General features: G+C 34.7%; 1 long non-coding RNA gene across 1 annotated transcript; it reads right to left on the bottom strand.

Annotated features, from left to right (window-relative positions):
• Positions 1 to 1,505: 1,505 nt before the first annotated feature.
• On the bottom strand, positions 1,506 to 3,311 carry LOC135147861 (uncharacterized). Its single transcript, XR_010285783.1, has 2 exons — positions 2,860 to 3,311; positions 1,506 to 2,614 (listed from the first exon to the last, which is right to left on the bottom strand). It is a non-coding gene; the product is annotated as an uncharacterized LOC135147861 (long non-coding RNA).
• Between the last annotated feature and the right edge of the window lie 15,015 nt (positions 3,312 to 18,326).

The following is an 18,326-nucleotide window of genomic DNA, read 5'->3' as shown; positions in this document are numbered from 1 at the left end:
TTTCAAGTTCTAGTTTTCAAATGTCATTTTCGACCTCATCTTTGGAGTATATACCGATTCCAAAGATGAGGTCGAAAATGACCTTTGAAAACTGAAACTTGAAATCAGGAATTCAGTTGCATATATGGTTGCATATGCAACCACCGTATTTTTGGAAGTATTTTAGAGAAGGTAGTACTTTTGAAAATAAGATTGGAGAAAGTAGTATTATTGAAAATAAGATTGAAAAAACAGTATACAAGATAATTCCCCTATTTTTTTAACAAAAATTCAATTATATAATATCTATAAATTTAAGTCAAGGTATAGTTAATTTGACTGGTCAAAAGTCAAAAGAGACATATATATTGAGACGGATGGTGTATATCAGATTACTGTATATGTAGCTGTTTTTATGGGAAAAGGAATCCAAGTCTAGCAGATTATCAAACTACTATTATCAATTATTACTACCATTAGGGGAAAAAACACGCTCCGCGCGAGTGAGAAATTTATAGATCATAAAATATTTTAAAAGATCTGTATGATTTATAATTTTTGATACTTTTTAATATATATTTGTTATTTGAATATGAAAGAATATTGTTACAGTTAAACCTCGATTAAGTAATATCCGATAAAGTAATAACCTCGCTTAAGTAATAAATTTTGTCGGTCCCAACTTGGGCCAGTGTTGTAAAATAATATTTTCTCTAAAAGCATAAGATAATAAAAATTTAGAAATTCAATAAAGGCCCAAGTAATATGTAAAGTAATAATTCATGAATTATAAATATACATAATGTATATGAATTACAAAATTCAGTATTTTTTAAAATATGAATCTATAGTAGCTTGTTTCTTCTTTCCACCAAGGTCAAAATTAACCTCATCCTTGACTTTATGTAAAGCATAAACGATTTCTGGTATGTTTTGCTCATGCTGTACTAAGTAATTGTTTAAAGTGTTGATTGCTTGAAGTGCTTCCTTTGATGACACGCTTGGGATGACATTGGTATCATCTAGTGCATGCATGAATTTAGTTTTGGCATATGATTAAATATTATTAAAGTAATTTTAAATAAAATATATTACATGTGACTGATTCTTGTTTTTAAAAATAATAAATAATAATTTGTAAACATATAGAAATTCGGTAAAATAATAAAATATTACTTTGTCGATAAAGTAATAAAATATTATTATATCGATAAAATAATAAATTCGGTAAAGTAATATTTTCCCCCGCTCGGAGGGGTATTACTCTAAAGAGGTTTAACTGTACTCATAAAAAATGTAAGCGTGAATCAAAAATTATATTTCAATCTAGTTTTTTGTTTTAGACGATGAGGGCGAGATTTCATGTAATTTTGAAAAGAAAAAAAATATATTGATATTAGTGAGGACACCCCATAAATCAAATATTTTTTTTCAGGATAAACTCCAAAAGAAAGCAAACAAACAAAATTTAAAATATATCTGAAAACTAAGAAAATACAATCTCATTTGACAAAAACAAAAAAACACACCACGGAAAATTTTATTTAGTATTACGTTTGGATATAGACTTTTGGTGTTGAATTCAGATCTAAATGCAAATAAAAAAGAATGACTACCAACAATATACAGAACTTGTTACAAGAAAATTACAGTAGAATATCAAACCCCGGGTGAATTGAAAAGAAATTTTCCAAATAGTTGATCATCTTGGTAATTTAAATTGTTTGAGAAAATTGGTTCCGAGGAATGTAAGACATGAGAATCAGTATCTAACTCTGGATTGTGTTCAAAATGGTTGGGTCTCAATATCTTCTTCTCTGTTTTCTGAAGTGTTATAATCTCTTTGTCAAGCACCTTCGATAAACTACTCCCTCTGTCCCATTTTAACTGATGTTTGACTCTCTAGCACGTATATTGAGATATAAAAAAATAATATCTACACTCAATAAAATAATTCAATTCTTATATCAAATAAAAGTTTAGGTTCTAAACTTTTATTTGATATAAATTTTATAAAGAATTATTATGTTTAGATGTGATTTTTTTAACATCTTAAAATACGTGTAAAAAAGTCAAAAGCAGTTAAAATGGGACGGAGGGAGTATCAAGTTTCCTCTTCTTGCTGATTGCACAATGCCTTGACATCCTTTGCAAAGCTTTTAATGGCATAACCCACCATTTTATCAGGTAATTTAATAAAAGAATTAACCAATCTTGGCAAATTAGAAGCAACTGGGGCCCATTAGTTCCATTTGGCAGGGCAGAACCTCTTCTCTTTGAGTAAAATTCAACTTGAGGCACCACAAACTTAGCCAGCCAGCCATGAAGAGCTTCAATATATGCCTTCTGTTAGCCTGGACCGAGACTCGGGCTTTTCTAATGGTAGCCTCAGCGGCCTGGTTAACTTCTTTGGAATTATTCAATCTATGGAGACCTTGTTAGAACCTCCCCAGTGTTGAGACCCATGATCTAGACTATCAGTTTCTCTATACAAGTCATCCTGTTTCCATTTACTAATCCGAGAGTGAGCCGGATCATGGCCTTCTGACAAAGAAAATGCATGCTCCTGAGTCCTGATCTGTTGTTTCATCATTAGACCCCCCTCCTACTGCAAGATCAATGAACTGTCTAGGCACTGCATTTCGCATGCTATTTCGTTTAACAAATTTCTCACCCTTATCATTATTTTCACTATCAACAATATTGCACGTACAAAAAATACAGCTACATAACTTATTTTTGAAGTCTTTTTTCTTCTAAATAAAAGTTTGAACACTAAATTTTTCAGAGAAAAAATGTTAAAATCATTTACGAAGCTATACGAATCTTAATCAGTTTGTATTGGAATGATCAAGGTAGAAGTATGCAACTAAAGATTACCTCACTTTTGAGCCGGAAGAAACTCCATCATCCACTATTTACCAACCACTGATAGTGTTTGTGGTGAGAAGATGCAGAGCAGTCTGTTTTTAGTACAAGATCCATCATCACTGTTCTTCCTAAACATAAATATGCAGATTATATACTGTTCAGATCAATATTATATACTGTTCAGGTCAATATTACAATCAACCAAAAATTATAACATATGAGGGTAAAACACAGCACAATATCTGATAATCTATTGATCATTTCGAGAAATCGTTGATCGGATTCTTGTCGTTGTAGACTTGTAGTCGCATGTCACCTCTCTGCCTCTCCAACAATGATTCATTGAACTTGCCAGTCAAGTGAGCGAATGGCTCTGGGGCTGCTTTAGAAAGAAATCTCACCTGCAAAAATACCACAGTACAAGCTCTCAAAACAATATAAGGATAAAAAGAAGAGGAATGCAGAACTTACACATAATACTCGTCTGAAAATATGCCCACATATATACACGTGGTCTAAAATGGTATGTGAAAAGTCAGAGCGATAGTAATACACCCTTCGTCCTAAAATAGTTATCACATTTTTATTTTTGTTGGTCAAATTGACCAAATTTTGATCAAAAATTATAAGTGATTCGCTTATTATTTTAAAAAACTAAAAATTACATCTTAAAGTAGATTAAAAGTTGTTTCCCGTGACATATTTTTTTTTATTTTGTCAACTGATAAGATATTAATAAATTTCAGTCAAATTTTAGACAATTTGACTGGTACAAAAACAAATGTGATAATTATTTTGGGACGGAGTGAGTATGTAAGATAGAATATCGAATAGACGAATAAGATTTAACTTTAGTCTTTTGGTATACTTAACTCACCTTAGTTCATTATTTTAATTTCAAAAAAAATATGAGAGCTCAAAATTTGAGAGAAATGGTTTGGAGAATTGTAAGACATGCCACGTGAACCTCTTAAGACCCTTCTTTGTATAAATATAAAAAATATGAGAGCTCAGAATTTGAGAGAATTGGTTTGGAGAATTGTAAGACATGCCACGTCAAATTCCTAAAAACAAGTCCAATAGGTTATCTATATGATGTTCAAAACTCACATTTAAAGCAAGTTCAATCGGTTATTTATCCTATTACTTATAAATAATATAAAATAATGAGTGCTAGTATGTCTTAGTGATTTAGGTAATCTATTTTTAGTGTCAACTCGAATAGTAATTCCTATATTTGTTCTCCTAAGATTATTTTAATAATAAATTTGAGAGAGGGAAGGGGAAAAGGAGAGAATAGACCAAGAAAGAAGGAGAGGGATGATTATTTTATTCATAAATATTAAATAGGTAAAGGCTAGGAGATTTAAGGTTGTGCTAGTGATTTAGGATAACACTAGGATAGTGTTGTAGTGCATTTTTTTGACACATTACTTAAATGTGAGTTTAGCACATCATATAGGTAACCTATTGGACTTGCTCTTAGGTAATGTGTCAAAAAAATGCACTCCAACACTATCCTAGTGTTATCTTAAATCACTAGCACAACCTTACCTAGCCATTACATATTTATAAGTAACCCCTAGCCATTACCTATTTAATATTTAATTCTCCTAGCCATTACATATTTATAAGTAACCCCTAGCCATTACCTATTTAATATTTATGAATAAAATAATAATCTTAAGAGAACAAATATAGGGATTACTATTGGAAAAATAGATTACCTAAATCACTAAGAGATACTAGCACTCATTATTTTATATTATTTATAAGTAATAGGATAAGTAACCTATTGGACTTGCTCTTACCCTCCTTTATATAAATATTAAGATTATTAAGCAGTCCATGTGATGTACTCAATTCAGTTGAACTCAAACTTTATAAGCCCGCAAGGATTGGTTGAGAGGAGACTTGTATCTTCTTGGTCAGTTCGAATCCCGAAACCTGCCTACGGAAAAAAAAAACCTTTATAAAGGATTCCCATCCCGTATATTCGTGAAAACGTTCTATAAATGATATCATCATTCACCTACTTTTTATAAAATAAGTAAATATATTAAAACATCTCACAAATGTCTAGTTAGGTTCGGTTAATATATAAGAAATGATTCAATTTTCAAAAATGAATATTTATATTAAATGACAATTTCAAAAATAATTCATATTTGTGTTTTTTATTATTATAATGTTAAATTTAAAATTCATTATAATAAAGATAATTGTAAAAAATGTGAAAAAAGAGTGTACAAAAAATGGAAAATGAATATTTAGTTATTAAAAATCAAATTATGAGTGAGTTAATTATTAACTATATATAAGAAATGAAATATGAATTTTTTTTTGAAAAAAGAAATTAATTCAATAATGAAAAACCATATGACATCTAAAAAAGTAATTGAGTTCAACTAATATAAAATAAATCATATCGCTGATTTTTATGAAGACTCAATTGTGTTGTAGTTGATATACATGTATCAGTTTCATCACAACCAGTTTGACTGTAATTGCAATCTCATATAACTCTTTATCAAACCCTTGCAAATATGGCAAACCTAGTGTCCAGGACATTCAATACACCAAAACACATAACAAACACATCAAGCTCTCACAAGAAAATAATAAACAAAACTCAAATAAATTAGGAACAAAACTCACCCAAAAAAGATTTTATCAAAAAACCAATACAATCTCGAAAGATAAAAATCCTTACTTGAAGAGGAGTATTATTGGGGGGGAAAATGAAGTAAAAAAATAATTGATTTGAAACTTTTCACTAGTAAAATCCGATGAAAGCTCTCAACGACGTCCTAGAAAAAGAAGAAGAGGCTGAGAGGTTTTTTTTTAGGATGTGGGGTGGATCTTAATGTTATGCTTAGTTTGATGAATGAATATGGAAAAAATGGATGAAATTTGAACTATGTTATGGGTAAATGTTTATAAATTTTATTCCTTCATCCATTTCATCTCTTACATCATATACTAGCTAGAGATCACCCCCAACTTGAATAGGAATACTCTTTTTTATCCAATACTCATTTTCTTCTCAAATCTTATCATAATAATTTTGCGCTCACTAATTAGCAAAAAAAAAAAAAAACTGCGCTCACTCAATTTAATTTTTCTCAAAATATTCATCATACTTCTACTATTTTCATTTATTTTTAAAAATTTTATTTCACTACCTTCCATTCTCCCTGACCAAATATAATATAAGTATACAGAAAATGACGAAAACTCTATTGAAATTGAACATATTTCTCAAAATTATAATTTAGAACATAAAATAATTACTCTACTAAAAATATTCTTAATCCCATTAATACCATCTCGACTTTGTAATTCTATATATTATAGTTTATCTTCGCTTTCTTGCCTAATAATTAATATAGTGTTGTATAAAAGGGAATTCGAAGACATAGTCGAGAATTAATTAAATACTCTCCGTCATAAGTTATACTCTTCTAGCTTATAACCTGTGTCGTGCATGGGTGTTTATAACATTTGTAATTTTATATTTTATATTTTAAATTTAAATTGAAATATAGATCGATCATACTGACCAAACTTTTAAATATTCTGATTGATAATAAAAAGGTTTATTAGAATATTTTATATATCAAGGAAACCTGTAAAATAATACCGACCAGCTGATAAAACTCAATCGATCAATAAAACTATTTATATTTCGGTTTTAATAGAATAATAATAATGTTGATATATAATATAGTATAGTATAAGTAGATGTTATTTTACACCAACTAAGAGAAAGATTGTAGAAGGGGGGGTTGAATACAATCTTTTACAAATTAAAAGATTGAAGAAACAATACACTTAATCACAGTAAAACAGGAAACACCAAGTATTTAAAAATACGGGTGGATTGAATGATCCACCCGTGAGATTTTATATAGAAGAATCTGTGGATTGATTACAATTCGCACAGCTGCTGGTTCATCACTCAAACAAGTTCTAACTCTCAGATTTTTCTCTCAAGTAATTTGAACAAGTTCAACTGATGCTTCTAACTTGGTTATATACTCCAAGTTTTACAAAGCTTTTTAGCTAGATTACAAAATGCACTCTAATCTAAAAATAATGTTGCACAACTTTGTCTTATGCATGCTTTCTGAGATGTCTTCATCTTTGACCATCATCTTGATTTGATCCAGATTGCACTGCATGAGATAAGTATGTTTCTGCTTCTTCTTTATTTTCCTAATTAGGCTTCCATGTCTATTTTAGTGTAATTCGATCCATGTGATTTGTCAGACTTAAGCTCTAGTCACTTTCAACTGCTCTTTGCTTCATCAGTTGAGAGTTCTGGTTACTTTCAACTGCTCTTGACTTCATCAGTTGAATGTTGTGCTGGGCTCATCAGTTGAATGAATTACAAACTTCATCAGTTGAATGCTGTTCCAGTCTTATCAGTTGAATTTCTCAGCATCATCAGTTGAATACTTTGTCTTCAGTTGAATGCTTGATTTTCATCAGTTGAAACATCATCCAGTCTTCATCAGTTGAATAGTTACATCTCATCAGTTGAATATCCTTCACTTAGATAAAATTACATGGCATTGGATATTTACAATTAGCCATCCTATTCTACCCATCCGTTGATAATTCCCAAAGATAAGAAATATAACAATTACAACTGAAATTTGATAAAGATTCTAAGTAAGACATGTTACAAAATGTTTATGTTATCATCAAAAATTATTGATTCCTAACAATCTCCCCCAATTTATGACTGGAGAAGATGCAGACATAAATTCTACACTTGATGATAACAAAACATTAATAAAATAAAATGCAGAATTTAAATACAAGAGTTAGAAAAGTTTACAGATGATTATGCTCCTCTAGACTGAGCAGTTACTTGTTCCTAGAAGATCTTCTTCTTCTGGACTTAAGTTTTTCTTCAAGAATATTAATTTGTTTCTGAAAGATCCTGTAGAACCATTCTTCATCACTATCTTGTCTGTTGAGCTTGGATTGGAGAGTCATCAGAGTATTCAAGCTAGCAACTTTGAGTTGATCTTTAGGTCTGAAAAATCTCCTAACACCTTGATTGTCCCTAAATTCCATGACTGGAGTAGGTTCATGGTGAATTTTCTTTCCAGTGTAGGGGATTTTCAACCTTCTTTGCAGGCTAGCATCTGAGGACCATTCCTTCCTGATTTCAAGGATTCTCTTTAGTACCATTTGCTTTGCAGGTGGTGTAAATCCTCCTGTCCTCTTCATAGATCCATATATTTTTGTTAAAGAGCTGAATCCCTCAGAATTTAGAACTCTGTGAAGAGGCCAGATGACATCACCTTTGTTTTTGAAAGAGAATACCAATCTTTCAGGTAATTTTGAAGTTGCTTCTATTCCTCTTACTTCTTGAAGATCATCCAGCTCCAGCTCCAACTCAGAGATTTCTTCAATGTTAGCAATAATAAGATAGTCATCAGGATTTTCAGGTTCTTTTGGAGGTTTAGGAGGGTTAGCCATCCTCTTAGCCACAGACTTGACTTTCTTCTTTGGCTTGGAAGTTTCTTGAACAAGAAAAGCTGGAATTGGGATATCTTCCAAGTCAATTGGCTCCTCCTTTGGCATTATTGGCTCATCATGGAAGTTGACATCTGGATGTACCACTGTGGTGTCCTTGATTGAAGAAGAAGGCTTTGAGATAGGCTTTTCAGGCACTTCCTCTCTTCTCTTGGCTGCCTCAGGCATCTTAGTTTTAGATTTGACTCTCTTTTTCTTTGGAGAAGATTCAAGAGGCAATCTTTTCTCATTTTGAAGCTCAGCTGCCAACTCCTCTTCCAGCTCAATAGCATACCTTTCATCAACCTCTATTTCTTGATTCAAAGAGAGTTGAGATTCAAACTCCTTTCTTTCACATTCTCTGGCCACCTCTTCAGCTTTTGCAAATGAGTAGTGAGGATGGCCAGTTCCAATAAACAGCTTTTGGCCTTCTCTGTAGATGATGGCAAAATGAGCTTTTAAAGCCATATCTGTAGAGTCTTTGTAACTTTTGATCTCTTGGCCCAAAAGCTTGTATTCACTTTTGTCAGGCCTGGCTAGTGGAAAGTAGATTGAGCTTGAGTCTTTTCCAGGCCTGGAGTAACCACAATTGTTTGGAAATAGAATGGCCTTGAACTCATTCAAAAATGATGGCTCACCCTTTTCATTCTTGGAAGGAATAACAATCTCAGGTGTAATCACCCTGAGAATTGTAGTTGTGGTTGGAAAAGAGATTTGAGCTGTGGTGGCTGCAGATGAGAGTGGTGAGTTTACAGAAGATTTCTTGCCCAACTGAGCCACTCTCTTTGCAATAGAGTCTAATTCTTTCATCTTTTCAATCTTTTGCTTTTCCCTTTCAGTGTGGAAAGGAGGAGGAATTTGGCTGATCAATTCTGCAGGAGTTGGTAATTCTTTCTCCCCCTTTTTGTTAGCAGCAAGTGTAGAGGATGGACTGGGAAGTGAAACACCAGAGGCAAGAAGAAGATGTTGAAGAAGTCCAGTCTGAATTCTTTGATGCTGCAACATCTCTTCCATTCTAGAATTTAAGATATGGACATTTCCTTCTAGAACTTCCACTTGCTTTTCCAATTGAAGTTGCTTTTGCTCAGATTCAGAAAGTGCTGATTTGACTTTAGCTGGAAGCTTTTCATCAATTTTCTTGGTCAGATCAGTCTTGACAGAGGCAATGAGAGAATTTAGATGCTCTATCTCATGCTGAAAATGGAGAGATTGATATTTGTGAAGCTTGAGGTTGTCCAGAGCCTGACTGGCAATAGTAGCAGAGATGGATGGAGGGGAGGATGAGCTTCCAGATTGTGGTTGAAGAATGGTGGAAACTTGCCTTTGCAGCTCCAAGCTAACAACAGTTGCATTGGCAGACTGCATGGAGAGCCAAGAAGGAAGAGAAGTTGTAAGTTGATCACCAAGAGATTCCTCAAGTGCATCATTGAGGTCTTCATCACTATCATCATATTGAAAGTCATCTCCAGCATTGGCAGGCAGAGCTGTAAGTGCCTCCTTTGCTCTAAGCATAGAAGATGTAGTGTGAATCAGATTGAGGTGCCTCTCAGCTGCTTGATTATCCAATCTGGCAAAGTCTTGAATAGAAGACATCCCATGAGTAAAAGTCTCAGGGTCTAGTGAAACACCATCCAATATGGATCTGTATTCAGCTTGAAAATCTTGTTCACTAAACCCTTCATTGACACCTGCATTTCTCTCAATTTCTCTCTTTTCTTGCATCAAGGGCTCCCCTTGGCTCACCACACCACTTACCTCTCCCTCACTTACCCTTACTAAAGGGTCACTCTTATCCTCTCCTTTTTCCTGGCCAGAAGAAATTGCCAGACTCTCCACACCCTCTCCTTTTGCCAGCTCACTAGGCTGCCTCTCCACTCCATAGCTCACTTCACTCAATCCTAGAAGTGTTTGTGCTACCATGTGATCAACTGCTGTAGAAAGAGGTAAATTAATTGAAGTAGCAGCAGTTGTCAACTGATGAGGGACATCAGTTGAAACATGAGTAGAGGAGGCATTCAACTGATGAGAGCTGTTAAGCAGATCAGTTGAAGGACAAACACTATTCAACTGATGAATGAGATCAGTTGAAGAAAATGAAGAAATAGGTTTAGAGGCTGTGATAGTTGAGTCTGTGGTGATTGATTTTAAAGGAAAATCCACAGAACACACTGTCACAGAAGAAGGAAGTGGAAGAGAAAGATCCAACAAATCATCAAAATGATGATGATCAATCTCAGAGGGGGGCTTCTCCATGAAATCCAAAGATGGAGAATTTACAAGTGTGGTGTGAATTAATTCCACATCCACAGAAGAGGTTGGGGATTGTGTTTGAGTAGTAGAGATGGTAAGATCATAAATATGGGTGATTTGTTGAGATGAAGAAGGGGGCTGTGACTCCACATTTATTGGAGTCACATCAATCTGACTTTGAGAAGTAACAGGCATAAAATCCAGAATGGATGCCTGTGTGTGTGCAGAGTGCTTAAGTTTGTCACTTCTCATCTTCTTTCTCCCATAAGCTTTGATTGGTGAAGAAGTGGTGTCCCTCCCCCTTTTTATCTGTGTCCCTGGTTGGGGACTATTTTCAATAGCAACATCCTTTTGGGAGGATGCAGCTAGGGATGTGTTTAATTCCATATTAACATCTACAGTCTTTTGGGAGACTGCAGAGTGGCCAGGCTGGTCAACACTCACCTCTCCATCCTTATCCTTAGGGCTTCTTTTAGGTTCACCCTTTCCCTCCCCCTCACAACCTCCAATCACACTCCCCTCAGGTTTGTTCTTCTTGGATTTTACAACAGATGCCTTTTGGGAGGCATCTGAGGTTGGTTTAGAAGATTTGGTTTTAGAAGGTTTTGCCACTTGTGTGGACTGTTGATGGGCCTCTTCAACAGCCCTGATGGCAGAAAGCAAAGAAGGTGAGGGTTGAGAAAGAGTAGTAGGAAAGCCATGTACCTCTTTTTCCTTTCCAGCCTCCATGATTGGCAGGTACACCACCTCCAAGGAGGGGTATAGATTCATCCTTAAGAGGTCTTTAAAGACTCTCTTTTCCTGCACAAAACTGGGAAGCTTGGCTTCCTTGTTAGTGATAACTAGCTTTTCATTAAGATGATTAGCTAGCATCATGAGAAATCTAACATAATAAATATTCCTAGGTCTACCAGTTTTATCACCTAGTTTCTCCCCAATTTCTTGGATCATCAAACCACCAAAGTTGAAATATTCATTAGTCAAGTACATGTAAAGCATTTGTAAAATCTGGGAAGTAAGAGCATTAAAATTACTAATTTTACCAGAGAATGCCTTAATAAATGCATCACACAAATAACTCCATTCTCTCCTAAGACCCCTTCTTTATATTTTACCTAAGGCATCAGTTGGCAAAACATAATTCATGGCATAAAGTAAATTAACCAACTGAATATCACTAGGCAAAGATAAGACAGTATCTTCAGGAATCTTAAAGCATGCTTTCATAACATCAGCATTGACAGAATGAGTTTCATTATTAATAGAGAAGGTTAGAGTTTCATTCTCACTATTAAACTCTGCAGAGGTCCACATCTCCTCCACTATTTCATGGTAGATGGTGGGAGCTTCAAGCATAGCATGAGAGAGCTGGCTTGATTTGATGAACTCCATCATCTTGTGATACTCCTTTTCCTCTACTGCCTTAGTGTCTACAAATGATGCGAAGTTGTTCTTCTCATAGATGAACCCACTAGGTGCAGTATATTTCTTCATTGGCGCCATTGCAGTTACAGAGAAAGCTTGAAGAAAAATTAGAGCTTGCTTTTGCACAGAGAGAGAAAAGAGCTTGAAGAATTCGAAAGAGTGAGATGAAAAGAAATGAAAATAAATTAAAACACTTAAATACTTTCTCAGAAAATTGCTGTGATTGGCTGAGAAATTACCGTTGAGAAGAAATTACTCTTATTGAACTCTACAAAAATTACACACACGATCGTGTGTATAAAGTAGGAGAGAGACAAAAGAAATTTCAACAGCTCAGATCTGATAATGCTTTCAACGGATGAAATAAGCGCCTCTTTAAACTTCCTATTCAACTGATGAAGATCAGTTGAAAGCGTTTTCAACTGATGTCATCAGTTGAATGAACAACAAAACAAGAGGATATTGTTTCAAACATCAGTTGAAACAATTTCACTAGTTCATCAGTTGAAATATTATAGACTTTATCCAGAATTATAACTAATTCAATTTTGATAAATCAAAATTAATCAAATTCTGGCTGCCAAATTACAGAAAAATTCACTCTAAATTAGGAGAAATTTAACATACCTAATTTACTTACCAACCTTGTGAATGTGGATTCATCAAGAGGCTTTGTGAAAATATCTGCAATCTGTTCTTCACTTGGAACAAAATGCATTTCAATAGTACCAGCCATCACATGTTCTCTTATGAAGTGGTATTTGATGTCAATGTGCTTGGTTCTTGAGTGTTGTACTGGATTTTCAGTTATAGCAATAGCACTGGTGTTGTCACAAAATATTGGGATTTTTGAGAGATTTAATCCATAATCAAGTAATTGATTTCTCATCCACAATAATTGTGCACAACAGCTTCCAACTGCAATGTACTCAGCCTCAGCTGTAGAGGTTGATACAGAATTTTGCTTTTTGCTAAACCAAGAAATCAGTCTGTCACCAAGAAATTGACAGGTGCCTGTTGTACTTTTTCTATCAATTTTGCATCCTGCAAAATCAGCATCCGAATATCCAATTAGATCAAATCCAGAGTCTTTAGGGTACCAAATACCAAGATTTGGTGTTCCCTTAAGATATCTGAATATGCTTTTTATAGCAATAAGATGTGATTCTTTAGGATCAGATTGAAATCTAGCACAGAGGCATGTAGAAAACATAATATCTGGTCTACTAGCTGTCAGATATAAAAGAGAACCAACCATGCCTCTATAATTAGAGATGTCCACAGATTTCTCATTAGGGCTTAACTCTAATTTGGTGGCTGTTGGCATGGGAGTCTTAGCTTCTTTGCAATCCAATAAATCAAACTTTTTAAGTAGATCATAGATGTACTTAGTTTGATTTATGAATATACCTTCCTTTACTTGTTTAACTTGTAAACCAAGAAAGTAGGTGAGCTCTCCCATCATGCTCATTTCATACTGACTTTTCATTAGATTAGCAAACTTCTTGCAAAGTTTCTCATCTGTAGAACCAAAAATTATATCATCTACATAAATTTGAACCAAAATAAAGGCACCATTTACATTTCTGTAAAATAGTGTTTTATCCACAGTTCCTCTGGAAAAATGATTATCTAACAAGAATTGAGACAGAGTGTCATACCATGCCCTTGGTGCTTGCTTTAGTCCATAGAGTGCTTTTAGTAAAAAGTAAACATACTCTGGAAATTCTGGATCTTCAAAACCAGGAGGCTGACTGACATATACCTCCTCTTCCAGTTCACCATTTAGAAAAGCACTCTTGACATCCATTTGATAAACTTTAAAGTTTGCATGAGCAGCATAGGCCAGGAAGATTCTTATTGCTTCCAGTCTTGCAACTGGTGCAAAGGTCTCATCAAAATCAATTCCTTCAGATTGAGAGTATCCTTTAGCAACAAGCCTTGCCTTGTTTCTGGTGACAACTCCATTCTCATCCACCTTGTTTCTGAATACCCACCTTGTTCCTACAATTGTTCTGTTTTTAGGTTTGGGTACCAGCTTCCATACATTGTTTCTCTCAAATTGATTTAATTCTTCTTGCATAGCAAGAACCCAATCAGCATCTTTGAGAGCATCTTCTATGACTTTAGGTTCATCCTGTGAAAGGAATGCACTATACAAACACTCATCTTGAGTTGCTCTTCTTGTTTGTACAGATGCATTTGCATCTCCAATAATTAGCTCAAAAGGATGATCCATTGTCCACTTTCTTTGTGGTGGAAGTGATTGCCTTGATGATGTGGCTTCATTATTGAAGTTCAGGTTTCCATGTTGGAAAGCTCCCCCTAAATCTGACATCTCATTATTTCTAGACTGATTGAAATTTTGAGACATTCTTTCAACTGATGATCCTTGAGGTGTTTCAACTGATCCCTCCAATGTAGTTTCAACTGATGCTTCAGTTGAATTTCCAATAGCAGTTGTTTCTTGCACAAGAGAGTCATCAGTTGGAATATTAATTCCAGGATTAATTCCAACATTCTGAATAATGTCATCACAATCATCATCACTATCATACAGATCACCTTCACCTTCATTCTCAAATCTGAGATTATCATGAAATCCTTCATCTGAGAATCCTTGAATCTTCTTATCATCAAAAACTACATGGATTGATTCCATAACAATGTTGGTTCTCAGATTATATACTCTAAATGATTTTTCATCAGAGTATCCAACAAAAATAGCTTCATCTGCCTTGGCCTCAAATTTTCCAAGATTTTCACCTTGATTTCTTAGAACATAACACTTGCATCCAAATACATGAAGAAAGCTAATTGTTGGCTTCTTTCCTTTGAAGAGTTGGAAGGGAGTTAGATTATGAGGTTTGGTAATTAGTGAAATGTTTTGAGTAAAACAAGCAGTATTCACAGCTTCAGCCCAAAAATAGGTTGGAAGTTGAGCTTCATTAATCATGGTTCTTGCAGCCTCAATAAGAGTTCTATTCTTCCTTTCAACAACACCATTTTGTTGTGGAGTTCTTGGTGCAGAGAACTCATGAATAATTCCCTCTTCTTCACAAAATTCTTTCATCACAGAGTTCTTGAATTCTGTTCCATTGTCACTTCTTATCCTTCCAACTTTGACATCTGGATTGTTGTTTAATGCCTTGATATGATTGATGATGATTTTCCCAGCTTTATCCTTAGAATGCAGGAAGAAATTCCAAGTGAATTTTGAAAAATCATCAACAATCACTAAGCAATATTTCTTCTTTGAAATGGACATTATGTTGACTGGTCCAAATAAATCCATATGCAAGAGCTGAAGGGGCTTCACAATTGATGAAAGAGATTTGCTTTTGAAAGAGCTTCTCTTTTGCTTTCCTAGCTGACAAGCTCCACATAGTCCATCTTTGGAGAATTCCAGCTTAGGTAGACCTCTTACCAAGTCCTTCTTTACTAACTCATTCAAGGTTTTGAAATTTAGATGAGACAATCTCTTATGCCATAGCCAACTGTCATCTGAGCTTGCTTTACTGAGAAGGCAAGTGATAGATTCAGACTTTACAGAATTGAAGTCAGCTACATACACATTTCCTTTCCTTTGTCCAATTAAAACCACATTGTTGTCATTTCCTTTGGTGACAACACAGGCTGCAGTGGTGAAATTAACCTTGTAACCTTTATCACAGAGTTGACTGATGCTCAGCAAGTTGTGCTTAAGACCAGACACCAATGCAACTTCATCAATGATGACATTTTCTTTTGCAATCAAGCCATATCCCATAGTATATCCTTTGTTGTCATCTCCAAAGGTAATGCTAGGGCCAGCTTTCTCCACAAACTTTGTGAGCAGGGAAGAATCACCAGTCATGTGCCTGGAGCATCCACTATCCAAGTACCACAAATTCTTCTTGTGGTTTCCCTGCACACATTTCATAAACAGATCAAGTTGATTTTGGTACCCAAATTGCTTTGGGTCCAGATTTGTTAGTCTTAGCAGCCTTTTCCACTTTCTCAACTTTTTCCTTGGATTGAATTGGTTCAATCTTTGGTTTTGGTTGAGAAATTGGAATATCAACTCTGTTTTCAAACACAGGCCTTTGAGGCATGCATACATTGTTCATTCCATGCAAATTTGAATGAAATTGAGGCATGTTAAAGGCATTAAAATAAGGATTGAACATATATGGCATGTTAGGCTGAGAATAAGGATTGTGAGGCAATAAACCAGGCATCATATTCATAGCAGATAAATTCATGTGAGGAACAGATGTCATAGGAATAGGCAAAGATAAATTAGGAGCAATCACAGTTTTACAATTAGCAGATAAATAATTTACACTACCACACTTACTGCAGGTTTTCCTAAGAGCACTAGCATTGGGAGTGTAATTGGTGTGCTTGTTAACTCCTATTTTGCCATTTCTATTTCCTTTCTTCTTTTTAGTCTCCTCAGATTTATGCTCACTAGTATCCAACTTCTTCTTGTTCTTGTTACTGGAATTAAGAGTGTTATTAACACTATCACTGGTCTCAGAAGAACTATTCTCACCTTTAACAAAATTCTTTTTAACAGGACCATATTTCTTGTTAAGCTTCTTGAGAACATTCTTGTCAACTGATGAGTTTTTGTTCAACTGATGACTCTCATCAGTTGAGACTTTGCTTTTCAACTGATGATCATCATCAGTGTTCTCATCACTTGAACTGTTCTCAGATATCTCAAGCACTTTCTTATTCCTCTTCCATTCATTCTCTACAAAAGTCTCTCTACCTTGCATGTTAATGATATTGGTGGAAGCATCTCTTCCAGATTTCCATTTGGCAATAATCTCTTGCTCCTTATCAAGCTGCTTTCTTATGATCTCTTCTCTTTTCAGAACAACCAAGAGATCATCCTTGGCTGTCTGACACTCAATTTTCAGCTTCTCAAACTCAATAAATTGAGCTTCTAAGGCATTGTTTCTATAACTAAGAAAGGTGTTAGCTTCCTTAATTCTACTGTTTTCCTTAGTGAGAGATTTTAAAGAAACATGCAAATGATACAATTCTGTAGACATTTCATTAATGGTAGCATTGCATTCATCTTTAGTTAACTCAACTAGATTTGTAGTGAATACCTGACTACTGCTTCCAGTGTTTTCTTCTTGATCTGTGGAGTTGGCCATTAGAGCTAGATTGACAAACTCCTCCTCTTCATCAGAATCATCTCCAGCTGCCCAATCATCCTTTGTGATGAATGCCCTTTCCTTTTGTTTGAGAAGTTCATAATATTTCTTTTTGTAGTCAATGTTTTCACTTGACTTCTTCTCAACTTTAGGCTTTCTGCACTCATTAGCAAAGTGACCTGCATTCCCACAATTGAAGCACTTGAATTTTGATCTGTCTACCATGCTTCTATCAGACTTGGGATTGCCTTTAAATGATTTTGCAGAATTAAAATTCTTTTTGAATTTCAGTTTGGAGAATCTTCTTGACAGGAAGGCTAGATGCTCATCAATTCCATCACTTTCTTCACCAGAATCAGCTACATCTTTCTCTTTTCTTTTTCCTTTGCTTGACTCTGAGCTTTCCTCTTTGACCAACTTCTCAGTTTCTTCAACTTGAGACTTTCCCTTGTCCTTGACAGTATCCTCTAGAGATGCAACTAGAGCCACAGATGAATGCCCTTTCTTTTGGCTTTTCTCAATCTCTTCATCTTGCTCCATTTCAAGCTCATAAGTCTTTAAGGTTCCATACAGTCTCTCTATAGTATAGTCTTTAAATTCTTGTGTATTTCTAAGAGAGACTGTTATGGGTTTCCATTCTTTGGGAAGAGCTCTTAAGAATTTCAAGTTTGAATCCTTAACTTGATATACTCTTCCAAAGAGTTTTAGACCATTTAACAGTTTTTGAAATCTGTTAAAAGTATCACTCAAACTTTCACCAGCCTTGAAATGGAATGACTCATATTGTTGAATCAGAAGCTGCATTTTGTTCTCTCTTACTTGCTCATTCCCTTCACAGATGGTCCTGATGGTGTCCCAAACTTCTTTGGCACTTGTGCAGCTGATAACACTATCAATCATTTCTTGATCCAAACCATTGAACAGAAGGTTCATGGTTTTCTTGTCCTTGTGCACTTCTTCAGTATCTTCTTGAGAATATTCATGGATAGGTTTTGGAATCATCTTACCTGCCATGTCTTCACCATCAGCTCCCATACTTGTGCAGACCTTCATGGGGACATGAGGTCCTTTTTCAATGCAGTTCACATAGCTTTCATCAATGGACAACAGATGCAG

Source organism: Daucus carota, chromosome 7 (genome assembly GCF_001625215.2).
Source record: "Daucus carota subsp. sativus chromosome 7, DH1 v3.0, whole genome shotgun sequence".
Classification (NCBI taxonomy): domain Eukaryota; kingdom Viridiplantae; phylum Streptophyta; class Magnoliopsida; order Apiales; family Apiaceae; genus Daucus; species Daucus carota.
Note: the sequence above shows the minus strand (reverse complement) of the source record. Positions and strands in the feature narration are given on the sequence as shown.